Source organism: Mustelus asterias, chromosome 16 (assembly GCF_964213995.1).
Source record: "Mustelus asterias chromosome 16, sMusAst1.hap1.1, whole genome shotgun sequence".
NCBI lineage: Eukaryota > Metazoa > Chordata > Chondrichthyes > Carcharhiniformes > Triakidae > Mustelus > Mustelus asterias.
The window spans coordinates 99,435,204-99,445,061 of NC_135816.1; positions in this window are offsets into that span (position 1 = coordinate 99,435,204).

Here is a 9,858-nt window from a genome sequence, read left to right on the forward strand (position 1 = left end):
GAATGCACGTGTGTGTGTGTGTCACTGAATGCACGTGTGTGTGTGTCACTGAATGCACGTGTGTGTGTGTCACTGAATGCACGTGTGTGTGTGTCACTGAATGCACGGGTGTGTGTGTCACTGAATGCACGTGTGTCTGTGTCACTGAATGCACGTGTGTCTGTGTCACTGAACGCACGTGTGTGTGTGTGTCACTGAATACATGTGTGTGTGTGTCACTGAATGCACGTGTGTGTGTGTGTGTCACTGAATGCACGTGTGTGTGTCACTGAATGCACGTGTGTGTGTCACTGAATGCACGTGTGTGTGTGTCACTGAATGCACGTGTGTCTGTGTCACTGAACGCACGTGTGTGTGTGTGTCACTGAATACATGTGTGTGTGTGTCACTGAATGCACGTGTGTGTGTGTCACTGAACGCACGTGTGTTTGTGTGTCACTGAATACATGTGTGTGTGTGTCACTGAATGCACGTGTGTGTGTGTCACTGAATGCACGTGTGTGTGTGTGTCACTGAATGCACGTGTGTGTGTGTCACTGAATGCATGTGTGTCTGTGTCACTGCACGTGTGTGTGTGTCACTGAATACATGTGTGTCTGTGTCACTGAATACACGTGTGTGTGTGTGTCACTGAATGCACGTGTGTGTGTGTGTCACTGAATGCACGTGTGTGTGTGTGTCACTGAATGCAAGTGCGTGTCTGTGTCACTGAATGCACGTGTGTGTCACTGAATGCACGTGTGTGTGTGTCACTGAATGCACGTGTGTGTGTGTCACTGAATGCACGTGTGTGTGTGTCACTGAATGCACGTGTGTGTGTGTCACTGAATGCACGTGTGTGTGTGTCACTGAATGCACGTGTGTGTGTGTCACTGAATGCACGTGTGTGTGTGTCACTGAATGCACGTGTGTGTGTGTCACTGAATGCACGTGTGTGTGTGTCACTGAATGCACGTGTGTGTGTGTCACTGTATGCACGTGTGTGTGTCACTGAATGCACGTGTGTGTGTGTCACTGAATGCACGGGTGTGTGTGTCACTGAATGCACGTGTGTCTGTGTCACTGAATGCACGTGTGTCTGTGTCACTGAATGCACGTGTGTCTGTGTCACTGAACGCACGTGTGTGTGTGTGTCACTGAATACATGTGTGTGTGTGTCACTGAATGCACGTGTGTGTGTGTGTGTCACTGAATGCACGTGTGTGTGTCACTGAATGCACGTGTGTGTGTCACTGAATGCACGTGTGTGTGTGTCACTGAATGCACGTGTGTCTGTGTCACTGAACGCACGTGTGTGTGTGTGTCACTGAATACATGTGTGTGTGTGTCACTGAATGCACGTGTGTGTGTGTCACTGAACGCACGTGTGTTTGTGTGTCACTGAATACATGTGTGTGTGTGTCACTGAATGCACGTGTGTGTGTGTCACTGAATGCACGTGTGTGTGTGTGTCACTGAATGCACGTGTGTGTGTGTCACTGAATGCATGTGTGTCTGTGTCACTGCACGTGTGTGTGTGTCACTGAATACATGTGTGTCTGTGTCACTGAATACACGTGTGTGTGTGTGTCACTGAATGCACGTGTGTGTGTGTGTCACTGAATGCAAGTGCGTGTCTGTGTCACTGAATGCACGTGTGTGTCACTGAATGCACGTGTGTGTGTGTCACTGAATGCACGTGCGTGTCTGTGTCACTGAATGCACGTGTGTGTCTGTCACTGAATGCACGTGTGTGTATGTTTCACTGAATGCACGTGTGTGTCTGTGTCACTGAATGCACGTGTGTGTGTGTCACTGAATGCACGTGTGTGTGTGTCACTGAATGCACGTGTGTGTGTGTCACTGAATGCACGTGTGTGTGTCATTGAATGCACGTGTGTGTGTCACTGAATGCACGTGTGTGTGTCACTGAATGCACGTGTGTGTGTCACTGAATGCACGTGTGTGTGTCACTGAATGCACGTGTGTGTGTCACTGAATGCACGTGTGTGTGTCACTGAATGCACGTGTGTGTGTCACTGAATACACGTGTGTGTCACTGAATGCACGTGTGTGTCTGTGTCACTGAATGCACGTGTGTGTGTGTCACTGAATGCACGTGTGTGTGTGTCACTGAATGCACGTGTGTGTGTCACTGAATGCACGTGTGTGTGTGTCACTGAATGCACGTGTGTGTGTGTCACTGAACGCACGTGTGTTTGTGTCACTGAATGCACGTGTGTTTGTGTCACTGAATGCACGTGTGTGTGTGTCACTGAATGCACGTGTGTGTGTGTCACTGAATGCACGTGTGTGTGTCACTGAACGCACGTGTGTTTGTGTCACTGAATGCACGTGTGTTTGTGTCACTGAATGCACGTGTGTGTGTGTCACTGAATGCACGTGTGTGTGTGTCACTGAATGCACGTGTGTGTGTGTCACTGAATGCACGTGTGTGTGTGTGTCACTGAATGCACGTGTGTGTGTCACTGAATGCACGTGTGTGTGTATCACTGAATGCATGTGTGTCTGTGTCACTGCACGTGTGTGTGTATCACTGAATGCATGTGTGTCTGTGTCACTGCACGTGTGTCTGTGTCACTGAATACATGTGTGTCTGTGTCACTGAATACACGTGTGTGTGTGTGTCACTGAATGCACGTGTGTGTGTGTGTCACTGAATGCACGTGTGTGTGTCACTGAATGCACGTGTGTGTGTCACTGAATACACGTGTGTGTCTGTGTCACTGAATGCACGTGTGTGTCTGTGTCACTGAATGCACGTGTGTGTTTGTGTCACTGAATGCACGTGTGTCTGTGTCACTGCACGTGTGTGTGTGTCACTGAATACATGTGTGTCTGTGTCACTGAATACACGTGTGTGTGTCACTGAATGCACGTGTGTGTGTGTGTCACTGAATGCACGTGTGTTTGTGTCACTGAATGCATGTGTGTCTGTGTCACTGCACGTGTGTGTGTGTCACTGAATGCACGTGCGTGTCTGTCACTGAATGCACGTGTGTGTATGTTTCACTGAATGCACGTGTGTGTCTATGTCACTGAGTGCACGTGTGTGTCTGTGTCACTGAATGCACGTGTGTGTGTGTCACTGAATGCACGTGTGTGTGTGTCACTGAATGCACGTGTGTGTGTGTCACTGAATGCACGTGTGTGTGTGTCACTGAATGCACGTGTGTGTGTGTCACTGAGTGCACGTGTGTGTTTGTGTCACTGAATGCACGTGTGTGTCTGTGTCACTGAATGCACGTGTGTGTGTGTCACTGAATGCACGTGTGTGTGTGTCACTGAATGCACGCGTGTGTGTGTCACTGAATGCACGTGTGTGTGTCACTGAATGCACGTGTGTGTGTCACTGAATGCACGTGTGTGTGTCACTGAATACACGTGTGTGTCTGTGTCACTGAATGCACGTGTGTGTCTGTGTCACTGAATGCACGTTTGTGTGTGTCACTGAATGCACGTGTGTGTGTGTCACTGAATGCACGTGTGTGTGTGTCACTGAATGCACGTGTGTGTGTGTCACTGAATGCACGTGTGTGTGTGTCACTGAATGCACGTGTGTGTGTGTCACTGAATGCATGTGTGTGTGTCACTGAATGCACGTGTGTCTGTGTCACTGAATGCACGTGTTTGTGTGTCACTGAATGCACGTGTTTGTGTGTCACTGAATGCACGTGTGTGTGTCACTGAATGCACGTGTGTGTGTCACTGAATGCACGTGTGTGTGTGTCACTGAATGCACGTGTGTGTGTGTCACTGAAAGCACGTGTGTGTGTGTCACTGAATGCACGTGTGTGTGTGTCACTGAATGCACGTGTGTGTGTGTCACTGAATGCATGTGTGTGTGTGTCACTGAATGCACGTGTGTGTGTGTCACTGAATGCACGTGTGTGTGTGTCACTGAAAGCACGTGTGTGTGTGTCACTGAATGCACGTGTGTGTGTGTCACTGAATGCACGTGTGTGTGTGTCACTGAATGTACGTGTGTGTGTCACTGAGTGCATGTGTGTTTGTGTCACTGAATGCACGTGTGTTTGTGTCACTGAATGCACGTGTGTGTGTGTCACTGAATACACGTGTGTCTGTGTCACAGAATACACGTGTGTCTGTGTCACTGAATACACGTGTGTCTGTGTCACTGAATGCACGTGTGTGTGTGAGAGAATGTTCATGTGGCGTGAATGGTCGGTAAGATGGCGTCCATCCTCTTTCACACACACGCACACTCACACACACACTCATCCTCACAATCTCATACACTAAATATTCTCACACACACACACTGACACACACACTGACACACTCTCACAAACTCGCACACACTTTCACCCACACTCTCTCACGCATACACCCTCACCTTCACACACACATTCTCTCACACACCCTCTCACACACACTGTAACACACTCTCTCACACACTATCTCCCTCACACTGTCTCTCTCGTACAAACACTCCCTCTCACACACCCACTCTTTCTTACACACTCTTTTCACACAGAGTCTCACACACCCTCTCGCACACCCACTCTCTCTCACACCCTCCCTCACACACCCTCCCTCACACACCCTCCCTCACACAACCTCCCTCACACACCCTCCCTCACACAACCTCCCTCACACAACCTCCCTCACACACCCTCCCTCACACACCCTCCCTCACACACCCTCCCTCACACACCCTCCCTCACACACCCTCCCTCACACACCCTCCCTCACACACCCTCCCTCACACACCCTCCCTCACACACCCTCCCTCACACACCCTCCCTCACACACCCTCCCTCACACACCCTCCCTCACACACCCTCCCTCACACACCCTCCCTCACACACCCTCCCTCACACACCCTCCCTCACACACCCTCCCTCACACACCCTCCCTCACACACCCTCCCTCACACACCCTCCCTCACACACCCTCCCTCACACACCCTCCCTCACACACCCTCCCTCACACACCCTCCCTCACACACCCTCCCTCACACACCCTCCCTCACACACCCTCTCGCACACCCACTCTTTCGCGCCCACTCTCTCGCGCGCCCACTCTCTCGCGCGCCCTCCCTCGCGCGCCCTCCCTCGCGCGCCCTCCCTCGCGCGCCCTCCCTCGCGCGCCCTCCCTCGCGCGCCCTCCCTCGCGCGCCCTCCCTCGCGCGCCCTCCCTCGCGCGCCCGCCCTCGCGCGCCCTCCCTCGCGCGCCCTCCCTCGCGCGCCCTCCCTCGCGCGCCCTCCCTCGCGCGCCCTCCCTCGCGCGCCCTCCCTCGCGCGCCCTCCCTCGCGCGCCCTCCCTCGCGCGCCCTCCCTCGCGCGCCCTCCCTCGCGCGCCCTCCCTCGCGCGCCCTCCCTCGCGCGCCCTCCCTCGCGCGCCCTCCCTCGCGCGCCCTCCCTCGCGCGCCCTCCCTCGCGCGCCCTCCCTCGCGCGCCCTCCCTCGCGCGCCCTCCCTCGCGCGCCCTCCCTCGCGCGCCCTCCCTCGCGCGCCCTCCCTCGCGCGCCCTCCCTCGCGCGCCCCGTCTCGCGCGCCCCGTCTCGCGCGCCCCGTCTCGCGCGCCCCGTCTCGCGCGCCCCGTCTCGCGCGCCCCGCCTCGCGCGCCCGGTCTCGCGCGCCCGGTCTCGCGCGCCCCCTCTCGCGCGCCCCCTCTCGCGCGCCCCCTCTCGCGCGCCCCCTCTCGCGCGCCCCTCTCGCGCGCCCCCTCTCGCGCGCCCCCTCTCGCGCGCCCCCTCTCGCGCGCCCCCTCTCGCGCGCCCCCTCTCGCGCGCCCCCTCTCGCGCGCCCCCTCTCGCGCGCCCCCTCTCGCGCGCCCCCTCTCGCGCGCCCCCTCTCGCGCGCCCCCTCTCGCGCGCCCCCTCTCGCGCGCCCCCTCTCGCGCGCCCCCTCTCGCGCGCCCCCTCTCGCGCGCCCCCTCTCGCGCGCCCCCTCTCGCGCGCCCCCTCTCCCACGCCCTCTCTCACAAACCCTCTCACAAACCCTCCCTCACACGCCCTCCCTCACACGCCCTCCCTCACACGCCCTCCCTCACACGCCCTCCCTCACACGCCCTCCATCACACGCCCTCCCTCACACGCCCTCTCTCACACGCCCTCCCTCACAGGCCCTCCCTCTCTCACACGCCCTGCCTCTCTCACACGCCCTGCCACTCTCACACGCCCTGCCACTCTCACACGCCCTGCCACTCTCACACGCTCTGCCACTCTCACACGCCCTGCCACTCTCACACGCCCTGCCACTCTCACACGCCCTGCCTCTCTCACACGCCCTGCCTCTCTCACACGCCCTGCCTCTCTCACACGCCCTGCCTCTCTCACACACCCTGCCTCTCTCACACACCCTGCCTCTCTCACACACCCTGCCTCTCTCACACACCCTGCCTCTCTCACACACCCTGCCTCTCTCACACACCCTGCCTCTCTCACACACCCTGCCTCTCTCACACACCCTGCCTCTCTCACACACACCCTGTCTCTCTCACACACACCCTGTCTCACACGCACCCTCTCTCACACGCACCCTCTCTCACACACCCTGTCTCTCTCACACACACTCTCTCAAACACCCTGTCTCTCTCACACACCCTGTCTCTCTCACACACCCTGTCTCTCTCACACACCCTGTCTCTCTCACACACCCTGTCTCTCTCACACACCCTGTCTCTCTCACACACCCTGTCTCTCTCACACACCCTGTCTCTCTCACACACACCCTGTCTCTCTCACACACCCTGTCTCTCTCACACACCCTGTCTCTCTCACACACCCTGTCTCTCTCACACACCCTGTCTCTCTCACACACCCTGTCTCTCTCACACACCCTGTCTCTCTCACACACCCTGTCTCTCTCACACACCCTGTCTCTCTCACACACCCTGTCTCTCTCACACACCCTGTCTCTCTCACACACCCTGTCTCTCTCACACACCCTCTCTCACACACCCTCTGTCACACACCCTGTCTCTCACACACACCCTGTCTCTCTCACACACCCTGTCTCTCTCACACACCCTGTCTCTCTCACACACCCTGTCTCTCTCACACACCCTGTCTCTCTCACACACCCTGTCTCTCTCACACGCACACTCTCTCACACGCACACTCTCTCACACGCACACTCTCTCACACGCACCCTCTCTCACACGCACCCTCTCTCACACGCACCCTCTCTCACACGCACCCTCTCTCACACGCACCCTCTCTCACACGCACCCTCTCTCACACGCACCCTCTCTCACACGCACCCTCTCTCACACGCACCCTCTCTCACACGCACCCTCTCTCACACGCACCCTCTCTCACACGCACCCTCTCTCACACGCACCCTCTCTCACACGCACCCTCTCTCACACGCACCCTCTCTCACACGCACCCTCTCTCACACGCACCCTCTCTCACACGCACCCTCTCTCACACGCACCCTCTCTCACACGCACCCTCTCTCACACGCACCCTCTCTCACACGCACCCTCTCTCACACGCACCCTCTCTCACACGCACCCTCTCTCACACGCACCCTCTCTCACACGCACCCTCTCTCACACGCACCCTCTCTCACACGCACCCTCTCTCACACGCACCCTCTCTCTCACACACCCTGTCTCTCTCACACACCCTGTCTCTCTCACACACCCTGTCTCTCTCACACACCCTGTCTCTCTCACACACCCTGTCTCTCTCACACACCCTGTCTCTCTCACACACCCTGTCTCTCTCACACACCCTGTCTCTCTCACACACCCTGTCTCTCTCACACACCCTGTCTCTCTCACACACCCTGTCTCTCTCACACACCCTGTCTCTCTCACACACCCTGTCTCTCTCACACACCCTGTCTCTCTCACACACCCTGTCTCTCTCACACACCCTGTCTCTCTCACACACCCTGTCTCTCTCACACACACTGTCTCTCTCACACACCCTGTCTCTCTCACACACCTCCTCTCTCACACACCCCCTCTCTCACACACCCCCTCTCTCACACACCCCCTCTCTCACACACCCCCTCTCTCACACACCCCCTCTCTCACACACCCCCTCTCTCACACACCCCCTCTCTCACACACCCCCTCTCTCACACACACCCTGTCTCTCACACACACACCCTCTCTCACACACCCTGTCTCTCTCACACACCCTGTCTCTCTCACACACCCTGTCTCTCTCACACACCCTGTCTCTCTCACACACCCTCTCTCTCTCACACACCCTGTCTCTCTCACACACCCTGTCTCTCTCACACACCCTGTCTCTCTCACACACCCTGTCTCTCTCACACACCCTGTCTCTCTCACACACCCTGTCTCTCTCACACACCCTGTCTCTCTCACACACCCTGTCTCTCTCACACACCCTGTCTCTCTCACACACCCTGTCTCTCTCACACACCCTGTCTCACACCCCCTCTCTCACACCCCCTCTCTCACACCCCCTCTCTCACACCCCCTGTCACTCTCACACGCCCTGTCACTCTCACACACCCTGTCTCTCTCACACACCCTGTCTCTCTCACACACCCTGTCTCTCTCACACACACTGTCTCTCTCTCACACACTGTCTCTCTCACACACACTGTCTCTCTCACACACCCTGTCTCTCTCACACACCCTGTCTCTCTCACACACCCTGTCGCTCTCACACACCCTGTCTCTCTCACACACCCTGTCTCTCTCACACACCCTGTCTCTCTCACACACACCCTCTCTCACACACACCCTCTCTCACACACACTCTCTCTCACACACCCTCTCTCACACACCCTCTCTCACACCCCCTGTCACTCTCACACCCCCTGTCACTCTCTCACCCCCTGTCACTCTCACACGCCCTGTCTCTCTCACACGCCCTGTCTCTCTCACACACCCTCTCTCACACACCCTGTCTCTCTCACACACCCTGTCTCTCTCACACACCCTGTCTCTCTCACACACCCTGTCTCTCTCACACACCCTGTCTCTCACACACACCCTGTCTCTCTCACACACCCTGCCTCTCACACACACCCTGTCTCTCTCACACACCCTGTCTCTCTCACACACCCTGCCTCTCACACACACCCTGCCTCTCACACACACCCTGTCTCTCTCACACACCCTGTCTCTCTCACACACCCTGTCTCTCTCACACACCCTGTCTCTCTCACACACCCTGTCTCTCTCACACACCCTGTCTCTCTCACACACCCTGTCTCTCTCACACACCCTGTCTCTCTCACACACCCTGTCTCTCTCACACACCCTGTCTCTCTCACACACCCTGTCTCTCTCACACACCCTGTCTCTCTCACACACCCTGTCTCTCTCACACACCCTGTCTCTCTCACACACCCTGTCTCTCTCACACACCCTGTCTCTCACACACACCCTGTCTCTCTCACACACCCTGTCTCTCTCACACACCCTGTCTCTCTCACACACACCCTCTCTCACACACACCCTCTCTCACACGCACCCTCTCTCACACGCACCCTCTCTCTCACACACCCTGTCTCTCTCACACACCCTGTCTCTCTCACACACCCTGTCTCTCTCACACACCCTGTCTCTCTCACACACCCTGTCTCTCTCACACACCCTGTCTCTCTCACACACCCTGTCTCTCTCACACACCCTGTCTCTCTCACACACCCTGTCTCTCTCACACACCCTGTCTCTCTCACACACCCTGTCTCTCTCACACACCCTGTCTCTCTCACACACCCTGTCTCTCTCACACACCCTGTCTCTCTCACACACCCTGTCTCTCTCACACACCCTGTCTCTCTCACACACCCTGTCTCTCTCACACACCCTGTCTCTCTCACACACCCTCTCTCACACACCCTCTCTCACACCCCCTCTCTCACACCCCCTGTCACTCTCACACGCCCTGTCA